The 19,796-nt window shown below is 39.8% G+C and overlaps 1 long non-coding RNA gene across 2 annotated transcripts in view; it reads right to left on the bottom strand.

Moving 5' to 3' along the window:
- Positions 1-19,796, bottom strand: part of LOC140521449 (uncharacterized) — a 251,463-nt gene that overhangs the window by 34,382 nt on the left and 197,285 nt on the right. For both annotated transcript variants that reach the window (XR_011972940.1, XR_011972942.1), the window contains one exon: positions 1,051-1,118. This is a non-coding gene — a long non-coding RNA (uncharacterized lncRNA). The remainder of the gene's footprint in view (positions 1-1,050; positions 1,119-19,796) is intronic.

Here is a 19,796-nt window from a genome sequence, read left to right as displayed (position 1 = left end):
CGCAGCAGAAGGCACTTGTGGGTTTTTTGGGGGGTTGTCGTTGTTGCTGCAAGCTGTTGGCATCTTTGCTATTCAAGTTGGTTTATAATTAACTCCAAAAAAAAATTACCCCCAGTCCAGTCAACAACAAACAAAGAAGAGAAGCCGACATCGGAAGAGAAATGCCATAGGAAGCCGCCTGAATGCATGCCATAACCGGTACCACTTGCCATTCGGAAAACCTGAGGGAAAGATGCCAATTCTACAGCTCAAAAAAGATGCGGAGAAAGCAGCATAAAGGTCTACAAATAGAAATCTTAAGGAACCAATACAGCTTTCCTAGTTTAGGGCTGTAGTTGTACATAGCCTCTGCTGGGAGAAGAAAGGGCATGTTTGTATGGAGATAAAGCTTGGTATAAATTAATAGATCAGCATCTATCTATGCATGCTCATAGACATATAGGCAGTGGTATGTGTATATATGTGTATACATATATATGTATATATATATATATATACATACACACATTCTCAGATAAGCTGAAAATACTTATTTAGATATTTATATGTCCTTGTGCTATGTGTCTAAGTGAATATGTGTGTCTATATATACACATACACACATATGTGGGGTATATGCATGTGGGAGAAAAAGTGGGAGAGGGAGAAAGAGAGGGAAATGGAGAGGAGGAAGTGTGCATGTGTCTCTATGTGTGCATATATACATCCTACTTTTTGACCCAGGTATACAGAGAAGACAAAATAAAAATCATACTCCAGCAGCAAGCAGGCAGTCAGAGATTTATCTACATTCACTGCTATCACCAGGGAGATGAATGGGGCCGATCTGAAGCCCTTTTACAAGATCCACTATGGGAGTGAAGGAGGAGGAGGGATGCCACAGAGACATGCACAAACTTGAAGATTGGGAAGGTGCTACTTGTGAAACCCTGGTGGCATAACGGAGGGGAAAGAAGGAAGGGAAAAGAGTCTCTCTCCTCTATGTTTTTTTAGGGTGGTTATTTTTTTTTAAATTCTGGCAAAGGGCTTCAGGGGACGACTGGTACTTACGTTGTCTATTTTGCTGTGGATCCTGAAAGGTGTTCTGTTGGCACTGGGCGCTGAGCCAGGGGCGGGCGCTGGAAACAAAAGGGAGAGACAAAAATAAAGTCATACAACAGGAATATTAATTGCTGCTCTTGCGGATTTTACAAAACATACAAACTGTTTTTCCTTTCCTCTTTTTTTTTTTTAATATGGATTGGCGCGTGTCCCTTTCCTATGGAATATACAAGTGGTATGGGATTTACAGCCCGGTTACAGGGCTCAGGATTAACAGCGCTGGCATCTTTTGGGCATATTTTTCCTTTTAATGAATGAGCTTTTGCTGTTAATGAGGAATAATCGTTTGGCTAATGAGCTTTGAAACATTAAGAGAAAAGAGGGTTTTTTCCGTTAATCACCCTGGTGCAACCGCATGGATGGATTACAAAGGACAGCAATAGGAAAGAAGTACAAAAGGGGGGGATACGTCCTCTGGAGTGGGAGAAACACAGAGATGGGTGCTGCTTCTGTTCATCTCTTCTTCCTTCCCTCATGCTCTCTCTCTCTCTGCCAACTGCTATGGGTCTCCATAACTCCGTAATCAGAGTGGATATTTGGAAAGATTATTACAGTCAAAGAGTGAAGCGTCGGCTGTTAATGTCTCCAGTGTTTAATCATCATACAGTAGAATGGTTTTATGCATATTTCATTTGCATATCATTAAGCTGTGTTAGCAAGGGGCATTCAGAGCCAGGAGAAGTACAAAGTTGGGGAGAGACATAGAGATAGAGAGATAGAGAGAAGAAAAGGTCCCTATGATGTCTATCTTCAAAAACCAGGGACTCATTGCATGATCTGTCTTCTATTTTTGCTAAAAATCATTATGACTTGAAAACCTTTGAAGTTGGATTCAACCTTGGATTCTTCTAGTTCCAACAGAGTGGCATATTTTAAAAATGGGAAATCTTCCTGCAACTAGACAATTAAAGGAATATAAACTCCAGTGGGTTGAAACTAGTGTCTTTGGGGAACGCAGTGGCAGAGGCTTCTACAAATAACCCTTGTTTGGGGTTCATATTAATAAAAGATACCACATTAAAAAGAAAATGAAGACAACGAACTTTAACATGTGGATTATAATTTGTCTTTTGGGTGGGGGGCAAAAGAGAATGAAGAAGTCAGCGGTAATTTACACCCCCTTTCGGGAACAGTCACCTCTTTTTGTGTATGTTTGGTTTTTTCCTTTCTTTTTGGAGAAGAGTGTTGTCACTGTTGAGGAGATTAATCAATTATTTGGTAGCTGAGGTCTCTCTCCTCTGGCACTGGGCAGGGAAGGAAGGTGGTGGTTAGAGGGTGTGGGGGGCAGGAATACAGTGAGTTCTTTGTAGATCTTATACATGCACAACATATTAATTGGGAGCTTTATAAACCTCCTTCAATAGTCTATTTCATTCGTGGTAAAACAGCAGCTGGTTAGCCACTGTCCGCCACTCTTCCAATATCACTTTTGCTATTTTTTCCTGTTGCTGTTTGGTGTTTTCTTTTTCCTCAGACTATTAAGAGGGTAGACTGTTGCCCCCTTTTTTCTTGTTTCTCCTTCTTTTGGCCATCTTCCCTCTTCATCTCCCATTTCCAGACTGTAAAACTGATGGCTGGTACAGAGTGTGCAGAGTGTGTAAAGTGAAGGACTTGATTTGGAAATGAGATGCTGTTTTATATTTAAATTCTTCCCACTCCATCCTTATTCTCCAAAGCTTTGTCTCTGCTATGAATATTCAGATGAGGCATGATGTGATTACACTGTACAATTACTACCATCTATGGCGGTGGCAGGGGCTGCTGGGGAGACAGAGCCAGACAGCCTCGAAGCCCATTTGGGGTTTGTTTTCTGTATTTTTTCCCAATCTCCTTGGCGCTGCGGTACATGCAGATGTCGCTGTTGTTCTTTATAAAGCCCTAATGATATGCGAAAGCATAACGACCCCGTTTGGACGCAAAGCATCAACGAAATATTATAGACCTCTTTAAGAAAGAGGGGAGAGAAAATCCTGACTGAAGGAATGTCCACATAAATTATTTTTATTTAAATGAGTTCGAAGGAGGGGGTGAGGGCAAGTCACGAGGAGTCACATGGAAAACATGCATAATATTAATATGCATAAAGGGTTCTCACCAAGAAGAGGCTCCTCAGCACAGCGCTTGGGACAAACAGGTTCATTAGGAAATAGCTCAGAGCGGCTGCCGTTTTTCGCTATTTCAATTTTTCCTTGTTTTAAATGAAGCTTCACACAGATGTCTTCGCAGGGCAGCTCTGAGATGGATCCAATCTGTGAAGTTGGCTGCCCAAATAACATTTCTAAATGGAAACGTGGAACCTAACAAGGGCATGGATATGGAAGGGTGGGGAATATATGGAGAGGCGCTCATTTAGAGCTTCGACACTCTAGCGCGGGAGGGTTTCAGTGAAACCACCTTTGGCCACGAGTGATGAGGCTTGTGTCTCAGCTGTGGGCACCTGACACAGGGAGCTACCAGCTTACAAGATGATCACTGAAACAGGTCCTTCTGAGGCTTGAGGCCGGGGACAGCAACACCACCAGCTGTTTATCGCAACAGCTCCGAAGCCCAAAGCACGGCTACACCTAATTTGGGATGCAGTAGAATGCCTCCTGGTTCAGGTATTTGTGGAAAAGGGAATTCTCGGTGCTATCATAGCACATATTGCCAAGGAGCAGATGAAATCCTCAGAATGCTTAAGCAGGCCTGGTTTTCGTGCCAATTAATCCTCTGATTCACAGAGTGTTTGTTGCCATGGGTTTCTAACGATTTCAAATTGTTGTTGACGTTAACAGAATGAATTAGTGCATGTGTAAGATGAGCAGAGATGGATAAACAATGCTTGTGCTACCTAGATAGACTAAGAAGTAGTACTAACTAACTCACTAACTGGCTATCCCATGAGTACAAGGGATTAGAAGGGAATTCCAAAGTGAGATGCAAATGTAAAGAATGAAGAAGAGATGCCTTCACTTCCTTGTTCAGGTTGACATACCCACTCCCAATTAAATCCATGATTCAGGTTTAAAAAGAGCCATACATTTTCCTTGAATTGAGGATGGTTTTGATCTGAATTACTTCGATACTTGCCCAAATTGTCATCTTCAGAATATAAGCACTGTTCTAAATCCTACAGTCCTCCCAAAACCAAATGATCCTTCCTTTACAAATGCTACTTCCCTCCAAAAATATACATACAAACTTCTAAGACATAGATATATAGATTCGATGATATTCCTGATAATACTTCAAATGTCAACCCTTGATTATTTGAGGGCTGGTCATTAAATCTGAATTATCCAGTCCCTTTACCCTCTATTGCCTGCCTTCATTCTATTCCAGTATGGATTTAGAATGTCCAACAAAGGAGACAAAATTCATATAATTAGCCTTGGCTACATAATAGTAGCACCAATAAAACATTTGGTGGGGAAGGACATTGATAATTATGTTTGAAATGAGTTTTTCAGATTGTCTTTGGTTTTAATTTATCCCTGTGTTTATGGTCATCTTTAACCATGGGTTAACAGAACTGGAATGTAAATTGCTAGTAATGAAAATCAAACTGTAGTTTTTACTGAGGCCCCTGAAATGGTTCATTTAAAAAGTTTACATGATTCTGGAGTGATGACCATGTTGGGGGCCACCTATATTATAAGGAGTGTGAATGAAAGAATGTATATGCAAGAGAGAGGTCTCAATCATTTCTGGCTAGAGTAGAGGTCTGTGGTAATTGGGGATTTATTTAATGTTAATGAGAATCTGGAAACATTTACCATAAAAGTACAATTAGACCCATGGTGTAAAGGCACTTTGTTAAACTTCAAAACTGAAAACCTTGAATGGTGAAGGGGAAAGAGAGTGTTTGCCTCCTATTATATGAACCACATAAGCAGGTTGGGACGAACATTGGGCATTTCCTCATGTTTAGTCACTCTGATGGACCTTTTTGGTGGAATTGGTAGGAACAAAAGGTTGAGTTGAAGTGAAATCAAGGAGCTTGTTTTTCATATTCAAAGGCTTACATAGCAGGAGAAAACATTTCTGTTGAAAGAGGAAAAAACATTTTAATGAGAGATGTTTCTTGTAAGGCTGATTATTACCTTTTGAATTTCAGAAAAACACTTGTAGAAGACGTAAGATTGAAGAAAAGGGCAGTTGGGGAGATACTGTTTTCAGGGAGGATGTGTTCTGGTTGTTGAAGGTATTTTCAATTTGGAAATGAGATAGAATCTCAGTGGAGGAAGAATGGTCTAGTTTTTTCCTAGGGTGGGATATGTGGCCCATGGTGAACATTTTCATGAATGGTGCAGACTTCTGAGATTGGGAAGTGGCAGCCCAGGGCATTGATAGTGATTCATGAGTAGCAGGTATACCCAAGTGGGATAAAGCTTCTTGGATAAACAGAACAATGTTGGTGTTTAAGGGAGGTGCCTGTTCCTTGAAGGAGCCGGAAAAAAAGTGTCTTCAAATTGAAGTGGGAAGACTATTGCAAAGTATATAAAAAGCACATTCAGAGACATAGTTTCTTATGATAAGTATCTAAGGGGTTATTCCAAGGCAAAGATTGTACATCCTTAAAGCAGAGATTGGTTTGCCATAGGGTGCATGTATGTATTGTGGTAATACTCACCACAGGATGATGGTATACCCATCTGGCGGATGGGGCACCACACTGCCTAAAAATTAGGGATATCTGTATCCTTAGTTGTCCTAGGAAAGGAGACAAAGCTTTATGCGATGAGAATCTGCTAACTGAAATTCCAAGAGAGTTCTTGGGGGAGGAAACATGTTTGTGAATAAGTGATAAGTTGTAACAAGAAAGGCTGTGTCACAGAATCACAGAGTTGGAAGATGTCTTAGAAGTCATATAGTCCAAACTTCTACTCAATACTCTCCACTCTTCATGCTACATTTTCTTGAACACTGCCAAGTGATGGGGAGCTCAGTACTTTGATAAAGGAGTTCTATTGTTGGGCAGGTCTAACTGGTGAAAAATTGTTTTCTTACACTGACCTGATCTCTTCCTTTCAGAAACTTTCATTCGTTGGTCCAAATTCTACCTGCTAGAATGACATAGATTATATTCTACTCCAACTTACACATGTAGCCCTTCAAAAATCTTATGACAGCTATCATGTTTCACCTTAGTTTTCTTTTTCAGGCTAAACATTCCTAATTCCTTCTCTCTTAGATTTTGTCCTTCCCCCCCTTGCCCCCTGAATCAAATTGTACATTATCCTATTGTGATGTTAACTGAATACATGTTTGAATATTTACATGCAAACACATACATATGTACTACACATTATACACACACACACACAAGCACACACTTCAGCATTTCAAGAATTTGCTATTTCACTGGGTGTGGTCAATCTTCTTGCCAAAGTAGATGAAACAATCCTAGAACTTTTAAATGCCATCACCATGAGTTAATATGGCCAAAATAACTTGTTACCTGATAGTTTTTCCTCTGGGGATGAGTCTCTAACTTATCAGGTCCTCGAATAACAAGCCTGAGTCTATGCTTAAAACCCTTCCATTTTGGCCCTGCCATAGCTTAAGCTCTGCTCCAATAACTTTTGGGACTCCAGAGTTCTTTCCACAGTACAGCAAGACATTGGAATTAAATAGAGAGGAGTGCAGTGTTTCTAACGATCCTGAACTGTTTCCTGAATTGTTTTCACTAAAAGTATTCTCCTAGGGATTGCTATATGGCAGCCAATTATAAAATACCATGGACTCAGAAGAAGAAACATTGCAGGGGACCCAAAGGGGATCAGGAAGACACAAATGCGGGGTGGGTTTGAACAATGGGTACGTATTACTAAAAAAGACAAGCATCACACATCATGGAAGAGAGTTTGACTAGAAATAGTGGTAGGCTAGCTATGAGCAAGAATAAAGACAGGTTACCTTTGGTACCCATTGGATAAGAAAAGATTTGGAGGTTCTTAACCTGGAGTCTGTGGATAGATTTTGGTAGTCCATGAACTTGGACTACTTCGATGGGAAAAAGTACATCTTTATTTCAATAAATAACTTCCTTCACATTTAAAAAAACACTATTCTGAGGAATGGTCCATAGGCTTTCCCTGACTGCTAAAGGGGTCCATGACACAGAAAAGATTATGAACCTTTGAAGGGAAAGATGTCTAGTACATTGAGTAGATTCCCAGTGGGGAATTTATGGAAAGATAGGAAGAGGGATGGCACAGGATGAGAAGGCAGGGATGGTTAGGATCTCCATGGTTGTCAGGAATGCCTACGTGAGAAGAGGATCATATAAATATTTTTTTTTAAAAAGATAAATTTATTATTTATTTCATCGGAGCATTAAATGTACAAATATATGTACATGCGAATGCCCAGGGTCTTCATGTGCTTTGTATTCCTATATTTGTCCTTCACAGAAGGAGAGGACATAACTGATGTACCATTAGAAGTTCCTAATCATTAAGCTATTTTCCTGGTAGCAGTTATATATTCACACCATCTCATTAGTGCAGTGCTCTTTTTTGCCTTGATGACTGGCATTCATTTATGAGCTAGCTAGTCAGGTTTGGGATGCAGTTTTTGATCATAGAATAAAATGAAACTAAATGATATATGTAGGAATTAAACCCATGACCCTTTCCTACAGTACCCTCCTAATTTGGGGAATATATGTGCATTTACATGTCCATCGTGTATATACATATTTATAAATATTTGTATTTACAAACATTCTATTTCATCTTCACATGAGGTAGAACCTGCCCTCTATCGCTATTGTGGATAGAACATGAGGGAATAGGTTTAAAAACAGTAGCATGAGAAATTTAGGTTTGCTATATGAAAGAATGTTCTAACATAAGAATAGACTATCGAGGGAGATTGGGGAAAACTCTTCTGGGCATCTTTAAAAATAGAAGAGATTTTCTTGTCTGAAATGATTTAGATGTAGTCTTGCCTGAAGGTGAATGAAGGGTAAGGGAGGTATAGAACGTGACCTCTTGAAATCCCTTCCAATTCCAACACACACACACGCACACACACACACACACACACACACTCACACACACTCACACACACTATGTAAATGACTATCAAATTAGGGCCAAGGGATCACTTTCTTGTGAAGAGAAGCAAAATTCAGGTGTTTGACATTTTAGGTCTGGGTTAGGTGGCTCACTCACCAATTTTTCACAATGGAAATAATGAAGGTCCTTGGCAATAGTTTGCTGGAGGAGGAGGACCCATTGAGTCTGGAGAGCATCTTTGGTCCTTGTTCCCCCTTTGATGTTAGGTTGCAGGGAGATTAGGTACAATCAAAGCCAACAATGTGTTAGAGTTTATATGTTGTATGCCAGACTATACGTATGAGTCAGGAAATGGACATAGGTATTGTTTTCAGAAATCATCAGAAGCATCACCTGCTGCTTCCACCTTCTCGTAAGGAATACTGGCACAGTAATGCCATTCTGAGAGAATATGCTTGGATTTCCTTATCATGATGGCTGAGCAAATTTTGTCTTAAAAATAAGTCACCAATTTGTGCATAAGAGTCTTCTGGCAATATCTCCAGATGTTATTGGTGACAACTGAGTATTGGTACTTAGACATCCATGATTTGAAGAAAACCTGATTTGAGGGCATCTAGGTGGTGCAGAGGATAAAGCACTGGCCCTGGAGTCAGGAGGACCTAAGACTCAGACACTTGGCCTCAGACACTTGACTCTTACTAGATGTGTGACCCTGGGCAAGTCACTTAACCCTGTCTACTCTACCAAAAAAAAAAAAAGAGAGAGAAAACGTGGTCTTAAAAAAATACTCTGAAGTCATTTATGACATCAGACAATTAGTGAGATAATTCATATCACAGAAAGGAGTCTTGACTTTATGTAGAATTCACCAGGGAAATAGTGAGCTCTTTTGCACATTTTAAAGAGAATTCAACTTAGTTTATGTTATGTTTTGCAGAACACATCCAATCCACAAAATAAGGTATGGCTGTATAAAGGTTAAAATGCTGTTGCTTCTGACATGGCTATAAATGAGAATTGAACTTTTTAGAAAAAATAGAAACATCTGTAAGCATATATGACCATTTAAAGAAAAATTGGAGAGGGGAAAATATCATGACTATTAAAACTGAGAAAGGTAATTGGCGAATATCTGCATTAAAAGGCATATCACAGGTTATCTAGCCCAATGCCCAGCCAGCCTTTTCTGTATCACAAACATCACCCCAAATGCTCAGGGAGACAAAATACAGACTGAGGAACTGAGGCACATGTATAAAATAAACTCTACTATTCTATTCATTTTTCTGTGATGCTCTATGACTGATCAAATAAGGGATTTGTTCTGTGAAGTTTGGATTCAGTCAAAGGGTCACACTCGAGGACCCAGAGGGCCACATAGGGCCTCAAGGCCTCAGGTTCCCCACCCCAGGAACAGAGTATTCCACACTTGTTGGTACTGTACAGCCGTTAGTCCAAAATAGCCATCAGAAACAAAAGGTTCACAGTATGACCAGGTAACCAGGTCAGATGGAGTTCTGCAGAGAAACCTAACAGAATACATACGCAGGTTGAATTAACTATTAAATTAGAATAAGATCACCTATGAAATAGCCAAAAGAAACTTTGTGTACTAGAAAAACAAAGGTGTGTTTGTGAACTTGGGAACAATTTCAATGAGGCATTGCTCCTTTTGGGTACAAAAATGGACAGCACAATGGAATATTTTGATGGATTTTGTTTAGTTGGTTCAGTTGATTAGAGCATGATTTTTAAGAGTCTAAGGATGAATATTTGACCTTTGTGTGAGGTATTTGGCTTAGAAATAGGAAAATTTCTATTGCATGGCTATAGATTATGTTCCTAACCCTGGACAATAACATGGCCTGATTAGAGAGTGTAGATGGCTTAGTGTAACCCATGCTCCAATCTTCGAAGAAAGGCCCAACTCCAATTTTATCCCCTCCCTTCTTTTTTAAAGCTCATTTCTTGACTTGGACATGGTGGTCACTTTAAGATGAACCAGAAAGTAGAGAGGGTCAAATTTAGGGGATTTCAAAAGCAGGATTTTTACCTTATTGTGTGGAAGGCAGCGTATTGATGAGTTGACAGGAAGTTAAACTTAGTAAGCAAGAGATTAAGAATGATGAGAAAAATGCTAAGGGCATGTTTGAAAGTAGGCATTCAATAAATGATTAATTGGGCTAGATTTAAAAGTTGAAATAAAATGATGAACATCAGAAATTATTTCATGTCACAGAAGATAAATTGAAAAGCAAACTGGGATAGTGGAGAAGAAGGGGAGAACACTAGGGTGTTGGCATCTTTCTTTTTGGCTACCTTGAAACAGTCCTTTAGATGGAGGGTGTCAGAGCAAAGGGGGGGGGGGCATGTTTGCCCATGATATATAAACATTTTGTGGGCAGGTGTGAAGGCTGACCTGATGCAGGGAGTCTGTGCAGAGAAAGGTAATTGCCCTGCCCCACAATTTCAAAGCTGATCTGTAGCCACCTTATCAGCTTGCAGGTTGGGAGGGATGAGGCCAGAGGAAGGGTAAGACCGTATTCCAATAGGCAGGGGCCGCTTTCTGGCCTGTCATTCTCCCAACCTCTTTAAATAAATTGCTTCTTGGAAAAAGGAAATTCAAACATTTATGAAACATATTGCTATTTAGGAAAAAATAAGAATTGGTTTGCAAATAGTAGCACTATTAAAAGAGGTGGGGGGGAGAGGACCGCATCAGTCATTTTATATTACATATAAGCAGTTTATTAAGGAATTAAATATTTATGGATTATAAAGCAAGGCAGGCGATGAGTTGCAAACAGCTTGCTGAGAAGCACATTATAAAACAATGAGTCTGTCAGTGATTGATAAAGAATGGAGAGGAGAAAATGTTTTATAAAATCACTAGGCTAGCCATGAACCTCTGGAGCTGCAGAATAAGACACAGGGGCCAGCACTGGTCTCCACCCCAGTCTGCCCCACCAAACCAATCCAATTCTTGCTTCAGTACTTGGAGAAGTGAGACCACCAATGTGCAAGGAATCTAAGGACCTTAGTGTTGGCAGGGACCTCAGGGAGCCATCCACCCCCACGTCTACCTGAAGCATGAAAAGGACCCTGGGTAGTTAGGCCTGATGCAGGGGAAAGGCTTATATGGATGCTTACATCTGGGAGGATTTTTTCAGATTGGGAGGAGTGTCTGGAAACTCCCCAAATTCCAAGAGTGGGCACTGCCTTGTTGATGTGATTTTTGACTTCCTGCAGTCTTCCTAATGTACCACTGATTACAACACTCGAATATATTTTTGTAAAGCTGCCAGCAGCTTACCTATAAAAGAGGGCTTAAACTATCTCCTTGGGATTCAAGGCCTTCTGCTGTCTTGTAGCTTTCTGTCTTTATCTCATGATGGTGCTCCCCCAACAATGTTCCAAGCACTCTATCCTTTGGCCAATATTCTCATCACTAGTCACTATTCTCACCCATCCCTCTTCTGCTTATACCATCCTTCATGTGTGCTATGGCCTCTCTATCCCTATGTGACTGTCCTGTCTTTCGTGGCCAAGTTCTAGCATCACATCTGGTGTGAATGAAGCCTTTGGGGATCCCAGAAGCTGAAACTGGTCTCTCTTTCTCTCCCCAGATGTCTCAGGGTGACTTTTTCTGGGCCTCACCTCTGCAAAGACCACATCTCCCTTGGTATTGTGGTTATCTGTGTGCATATCTTACTTCTCCCACAGGAGGATAAGTATATCTTACTCCTCCCCATCCTTTCCTGCACTGCCTCCCCCTCCCAAAGCCCACAAGTGACTGGTGTTTCTTGAGGACAGTGGTGTCAGTACCTCATTTTTGTATCCCTGGTACCCAGCACAGTTACTTTTGGACAGTGTTACTGCTGTTCAGTTATTTCAATCATGTCCAACTCTTCGTGATCCATTTGGGGTTTTCTTGGCAAAGATACTGGAATGGTTTGCCATTTCCTTCTCCAGCTCATTTTGCAGATGAGGAAACTGAGGCAAACAGGGTTAAATGACTTGCTGAGGGTCACATAGCTAGTAAATGTCTGAGGCCAGATTTGAACTCAGAAAGATTGACTCCAGGGCTAATTACTCCAGGGGTAGCTGCTCTTACTTTTAGACAGTAGGCTTTTAATAATTATTTGTTAAACTGAACACAAAAATCAATCATAACAAACCTCAAGGCCAACACCCTCATTTTATAGTTGAGGTCAATGAGGTTGAGGAAGAAGACTTTTACAAAGTCAGACACTAGTCAGCAGGGAAATCAGGACTGGAACCTAGGACTCATTTCTCTGTGTCTCTAAACTCATCAGCTCTGTTCTGAGACAAGCTTCTTTTGGGTGACTGATATAAAGAAAACCGCTTTTTATGTTTCAATCCAATTTGGGAAACAGCATTGTAAAGAGGAACAAAGCCTCCGGTGACTGAACTTTGGATGGTCTTTGCCTCAAAGGCAGAGGGTAACCTACTTATCTAAAATCACTTTATAGTTCGAAATACTGTGTAGTGTACTTGTACACACAGTAGGTACTTGATTAGTGGTGGAGGAATTGGATTGATGGCGTTAATCAAAGCCTCCTCATTGTCCCTGGCCCCTCCTTGAGCAAACTGATGACACAGTTATTTTGATGTAGCAACTAGCTGAGAAGATGAATTTATTTTTCATCATTTATTAGGATGACTGGTCAAGGTGCTCATTATTCCTAATACCAGGAAAACCTATATCTCTTTGACTTTGTGAAAGTCATATTTCTCTGCATTCTGTATATATTAATTTAGAATGCCAGTCCCTTTTACACTCTAACTTTAAATAGCTATTCGAGTTATTTCAGAATTGGGTACAAAGTACTACTTGTACAGTGATGAAGAGGGAGGGGAAATGGTTTTCTGTGTTTCATTCCTAGTCAAAAGAAACTCTGGAGGAAAATCTTGCATATAGTAAGCACTGCATAAGTGTTAGCTATCACCATTATTATTAACCTTTATAAAAAGAAAAGCACTAGCCAGAGTCGCTGATAAAATTGAAATTTTAAACATTTCTCGCACAACATTTAGTTGTTATTGCGACTGTTCAGTCATTTCAGTTGTGTCCAAATCTTTGTGACAAAGATACTGGAGTGATCTCTGTCATTTCCTTCTCCAGCTCATTTTACAGATAAGGAAACTGAGACAAGTGGGGTTGTCTGAAGCCAAATTTGAACTTAGGTCTTCCTGACTCCAGGGCTGGCACTCTATCTACCGTGCCACCTAGCTACCCAATATTTACAACCAAATTCTATCCAGACCACACAGAGAAAATCCTAGCTGAGTATCTCAGATGCCTTCTTCATGACGTAGTCTTCTGCAACATTGAATTATTCAGTCAACAAGCATTTATTACATTTATTAAATGTATTTATTATTATTATTAAATGTATTTATAAAATTTATTATTTATTACGGAGAATGCAAATGCATATGTCAGAGAGACCCTACCCTCAAGAAGTTTACACTCTACTGGACAGGACCAGATCAGACACAAAATAAATCCAAAGTGAGTGGTGAGAAGGTTGGGGAGACTAACAAACCAGCAGGTCAAGTAGCTTATCTAAATAAGATAAAGGTTTTTCCAGAAGTTTCATTGGGATGTTTTTCTTTCTTTTTCTTCTGTCTGCCTGTCCCCATGCAAAGTCTTACTTCGGTGTCTCTCTAGGGTTATGCTAGCCATGGCTGTCTCTGCTGGGAAAGCTTTGAGAATGGCTTGGTGATGGATGCCTGTCACCCAAGGACCAGCCTCGCTAGATTCCAAGCGGTCCATCACTAGATTGGCTGAAGGGAAGTGACATTTTTTAGCCATAGTGATTTCCGAGGCATGGAGTTTACCAAGGCATGGAGTCATTTCAGTCTGCATAGATGGCGGACATAACTACATCGACAAAAGCATATATGTAGAAAGTACAGAAAGAATGTATTGTCTTTTGATAGGTTCTCATCAATACAAGGATAATCAAGATTAGTGGACTTTTGCTTAAAAACCTAGATTCTGTCAATGTAAAAAATTAGCTAAAGATGAAACATTTCAAATTCATGCTACAAATGAGAGTAAAATCAGAAGAAATGGTAGTTTCGGGAATGGCATTAAGCGTCCTTTTCATGTGAAAATAAAGCTGATAAGTAAATGGAGACAAGGAGCTTTTTCAAACAGAGAAACTGTTGCTACTTGGAGTTTTCTCTTTCTAGATTCTGTTAAATCTTTTCCACGTTGCTTTATCTGAAATGAAGGCATCAGGGGAAGTTCAATTGACGTCTTTCAGGTTAGGTACCAATAAATTCTTCATGTAGTTCTGTAATGCTTTTCTAATTGATTTTGATTCCCAAGTAAAAGTGCAACAAGAGTCAATATGTTCTTTCCTTATATGTCGATCAATCAGCAAATATGTATTGAGCGCTGTCATCATCACTAACAAACACTGAAGAGAGTGCTTGTCCATGAGTGGGGGAGTGGGGTGGGCAGGGCTCCTCTAGATACTACAGGAGACATAAGAGGAGACTCCATCCAGAAGGTCAGAGAGGAGATAAGTCCATCACCCAGGAAACAACAGCAAACAGTAGAGGGCAGTATCTAAGCCAGTGTTAGATTGTGAAGTCTTGTAATGCTTGGGTGAGGAGTGAGTGGTCACCTGTCAGTGTGCTGTGGAGGTGGCTGCGTCCTGGTACCAGCTTGTTTTGACCCAGAGGCAATTTTTATATGATCAGCGGTAGCCTGTACATTCCAGGAATCAGAAAATGGTACAGAATGAGGGCTTGATTTACTGTTTTGCTGATTGTCTACAAAGTGATGGAGAAAATGCTAATAATGCCAATTAAACTTAGAAGTTTGTCATGCATACATTTCCCCTCCAGAGATCCAGTTGTTGAATAGTTTCCTGCACACTTCTACATGGAGGTAATTCCTGGAGAGGGTAGAAAGTTAGACTGAATGGCTTCTGGGGTTCATTTTCTCCATTCAAAAATGGATGTTTAAACACAAGATGTTAGTAAGGAGATGACAAAGGATAGAAATGAGAGTTATGATGAAAAGTTTCAACAATTGAGTCAATTATCATGGTTTAAACATTAATGGATAAAAATGAATTATCTTTTGTGTTTCTTTAAGGCAGGGATGGGGAACCTGAGACCTTGAAGCCAAAGTGACACTCTAGGTCCTCAAGTGCAGCTCTTTGACTGAATCCAAACTTTACAGAACAAATCTCCTTAATAAAGGGATTTGTTCTTGGACTTAGTCCCACACCCAAGGACCTAGAAAGTCTCATGTGACCTTGAGGCTGCAGGTTTCCCCCCTGCTCAAAGGACTACTTCTTAGGAGCTTGTTGGCATCTCCTCCTTAAAGATACTGACTTCATGTGCTATAGCATCCAAAACGAGGCCTAGGATGCTGGGCATCATTGAAAAGTGTTAGGAAGAATACTGAAAATATTACCTTCCCCTCACACCAAAACAGGGTGCTTTCAAATCCAAAATAGCTTCAAGAGGTAAATTAGGATGGGTAAGAGGAAAAGTTCATCAACAATAAAATAGGGGAAGAACTATGTTGTACGACAGCAAAATCCCGAAACAGAGACAATATTATAACTAATCATAGAATTTGAAAGGTTTCCACAAGTTCATAGAAGCATAGAGCCACAGAATTTGCATTTTACAAATGAGCAAACTGAGGCCTGGAGGAGTTTGGAGACTGGCCCAAGGTCACCAAGGCACCAAGTGACAGAAGTAGGGTTTGAACCTAGGCCTTCTAATGCCAAACACAACACTGACCACTTTGCTTTCCATGGCAAACTTGCCTTTCCTCTAGCATTTCCTTGGGTACAAGGTTTATATTAGCAATCATGATGAAGGGTGATTTGTGGCTGAAGCTGGTTGATTATTTCTTAAGCAGCAAATTGGAAGTCTGATGATTTTTGATTCTTCTGGGTTTTTTAGGATAGAAAACAAATACATCATAAGGAAAAAATCCATTCTTTTGAGACAAAAAGGACAATTCTAGGAATTAGCACGATGACTTTCCAATGCCAGCCTCAGACCCATGCATATGCTAACAATGAGTTTCAATACGTTTTTTCCTTCATTTCCTTCCTTTTGAACCCTTAAGGCAGACTGGTGCATGCTCATTTGTCTTGGGGAAGAGTCAGGCACCAGGACAAAGCTATTGTTTCCAAAGAATGACCACTGAGGTCAGGTTTCTATCTGCAAACTGAAGCAACTAAAAAGCTATCTCCTTCCCATTGGGGTCTAAGAGAGAGATGCCTTTAAGGCAGATAATTCCCAAGTACACATGGCATAAAGGGACAAGCTGTGCTTTATAAAGCTAATCCTTAGGGATATGGATCCTTAGGCAGTGTTTGCAAACAAAGCATGATGGTTTCTGTGGGGTGAAGGGGCATGAGCCAAAAAGGGAGCAGAGGGAAAACAGGCCTGCAATTAACAGTTTGGTGGGTGGTGTTTTTCTTCTAGTTGCCGAATATTCTTTGTAACCATTTATGTTAAAATGTAACAATTTATGAATGTTTTAAGAGATTAACTGAATGAAACTGTGACATAAAGAGATCTTCAATAATTATAACTTAAATACATTGATATATTCACAAAAATAAAATGTAATCCAAGGTATACATGGCAACAAATGTAATATAACGGTCAAATATATAATTATTGTTGCTAATTATAATGAGTATTTTAAAAATGTGAATCTTAACAGCAAAGAGTGTCATAAAACCATAAGAGGATTGAGGCTACAGAGGATTTTAGGTGATAATATTCTATACCCAGGGGTACCAGGGACCAGGAATGTAAACTTGAAGCTACTTAAAAGAACGACAAGAGACGTGGCCACAAGACTTGAACTTGGGCCTAGGTTTCTGCTTCTGAATTTTAAGACACTGGGCAGGACACAGTCTGCCTTGTAAAATGGGTAAGGTTCAGGTCAGCATGAAAGGCCTGAGTGCAGAATTTGTGGCCCGTTGGGAACAGCAGAGAGACAAAGCCAGCCTGGCTAAAAGGTAGTATAACCTCAGACCCAAACACCAAATCTCTGAATTCCACCAATCTATGAACTTCAAGAGATTTTCTTGTGGTTTTAAAAGTGAGAGATAAAAAGAGATTCCCCAGAGATCATGTATTTAGTTAAGATGAAACACTGATAATTTGGCCAGTTCTCCAGTTTCTCAGTAGGAGAGGAAGAGAAAGGGGAGAACCCTCTCTATGATGTGGTCTCTGGGGTGGGTTCTTTATGGCATATTTCATAATATTTGCAACGTCCATATAACTTTCTGTTTTAGACCCTAAAGTGTAGATTCTATGGAGAATTGTTGTTATGATGAAAAGATGTAGTTAGGGGACAGTGAAGTTGAAAATAATAATAAATATTAAAATAATTAATTTAAATAATGATATAACATAATGATGTAATAATCATGATAGGTTACATTTGCATGGGGGCAGCTAGGTGGTACAATGGATGGACTGCCAGACTTGGAGTCTGAAAGATTCATCTTCCTGTGTTCAAATCTGGCCTCAGACACTTACTAGCTGTGTGACCCTGGCCAAGTCACCTAATCCTGTTTTTCTCAGTTTCCTCATCTATAAAATGAGTTGGAATGAGAAAAACATGGCAAATCACTCTAGTATCTTGCTAAGAAGACCCCAGATGGGGTCATGAAGAGTCAGGGACAACCAAAACAGCTCCATAACTCATTTGTATAGTGCTTCAAAGTTTACAAAGCACTTACCTCACAACAACCTTTGCTAAGCAAATGGAGTAAAAGTATATATTATGCCAACTTTACAGATGAGAAATTGGGCTTATGACGACCTGCCCATAGATAGGGCTAAAACCCAGGTGTCCTGAATCCAAATTGCTTTTCTAAATGGCTAATCTAAATGGGGCATGCAAGGCTGCAAAGATTGCAAATAGTTTACTGGATAGACATTACTGTAATGCATCCCTCTTGGTCTCCAGTGTGGCCTCTTTCTCAATTCTCCTACCCCCCTCCCAATCTATTAACTCCGTCAGTCGGATCTAGTTTGTGTTCTCTAGATTTCTTCCAATAAATAATTTTTGTAAAAACAAGGTATAGGTAGATTCTTTTTGGAGTTGAAGATAAAAAGTATACAGAATATTGTCTTTAAATAATAGAGGAAGCCAGGTTGGACAGTGGATATACAGAGCTGGGCCTGGAGTCTGGAAAACCTCAAGTTTAAATTTAGTCTTAGACATTTATTAGCTGTGTGATGGGCAAGTCACTTTACCTGTTTGCCTCAATTTTCTCATCTATATCATGGGGATAATGATGGCACCTACCTCCTGGGACTGTTGGGAAGGTTCAAATCAGATACCATTTGTAAAGTGATCAGCACAGTGTCTGGTTGAAAGAAGGAGCTTAAAAAAATGCTCGCTTACTTCTTTCATTGAATATGCTGGGATACAATATAATTAAAAATGATTGCCTATGTCATTTTTTAATTTTTGTCCTTTGAGATTAGTCTGGTTCTAGTCCTGTGTCAGGAATCCCAGAGAGCCCACTGGAATTTGTCCTGGCTAAAGGCATTCTTTTTCATAGGAACTTGGCTATGGAATCAATGGTAGCTTTAGGCTGGCTTAGAATTTGAGATATTCTCTATGATGGATTTATTTAGTTTACTCTAGGACTATTAGAACTATCTTGGGCACATCTGAGAAGTAATTTTAATCATCAGATTGACCATGGAATGGACCTGGTATAGTCTAAGTTCCTTCAGATTGAGTTGACAAAGGACAAAATCAGAACTTCAACAGGCCAGTATAGACCAGAGAAGGGTTGAGACAAAACTAGGTCATAGTTCCAAAGTAGGAAGGACTTTGTGTACATAATGAACACTGACCAATTTTGCTTTGTTTTTTAACATGGTGATCTATTTTTCTCCTTTTCTAAGTATAGTATATCACTGATCAGTTAAAAACCACTGAACGTTGACAGAGTCAATGTTCCTGTATCGGAGACCTAAAAGATATGATGCCAGACACAGTGTTAGTCACTCATGTTCATCCTCTACCATAGGCAAGCACTCTTCTTTCCTAAAACAAGGATTCTTAAATAATTCTATCTTGTGACTAGGTTTATAATTCTAGAGTTAATTTTGACTCTTTTCTCTGCCGTGCCCTGATACCCAAGTTGCCAGTCCTGGTAACTGACCTCCTTAACTTATCTTATATCGTAAGATCAGTCATCAATTTATAGTCTGAAGGGACTTTAGAGGTCATCTCGAATAGCACCCACCCACTTAGCTGAAAGTTATTTCTGCATCCTCAAATTTCTCATAATGGTTTGCCTAGACTTCTCCTTTGCATTTACTCTCTCTCTCTTACCTTCATTATTTAGGGACATCTTTTCCTCCCTAGTTTAAGTTCTTGAGAACGAAATCTGCATACCACAACTATTTTTGTATCCCCAGCACCTAAGCATGGTGTTTTGTACAAATTAAGTTGTTGAAATGAATTCCCCTCATTTGCCATCTCTCATATTCTCCCTTAATCTTTTCCCCTATAGCCTAAACAATTTCATTTCTACTAAATAATCTTTGCATGAACTCTTCTAGCTTTGTGTCATCTGTTAGTCTAAACTGAGTTTCTTGAATACTAACTAACAATCCTGGTTACTTTTCTCCAGCTAT

This window comes from Notamacropus eugenii, chromosome 1 (assembly GCF_028372415.1).
Source record: "Notamacropus eugenii isolate mMacEug1 chromosome 1, mMacEug1.pri_v2, whole genome shotgun sequence".
NCBI lineage: Eukaryota > Metazoa > Chordata > Mammalia > Diprotodontia > Macropodidae > Notamacropus > Notamacropus eugenii.
This window is presented reverse-complemented; position numbering and strand designations above follow the sequence as displayed.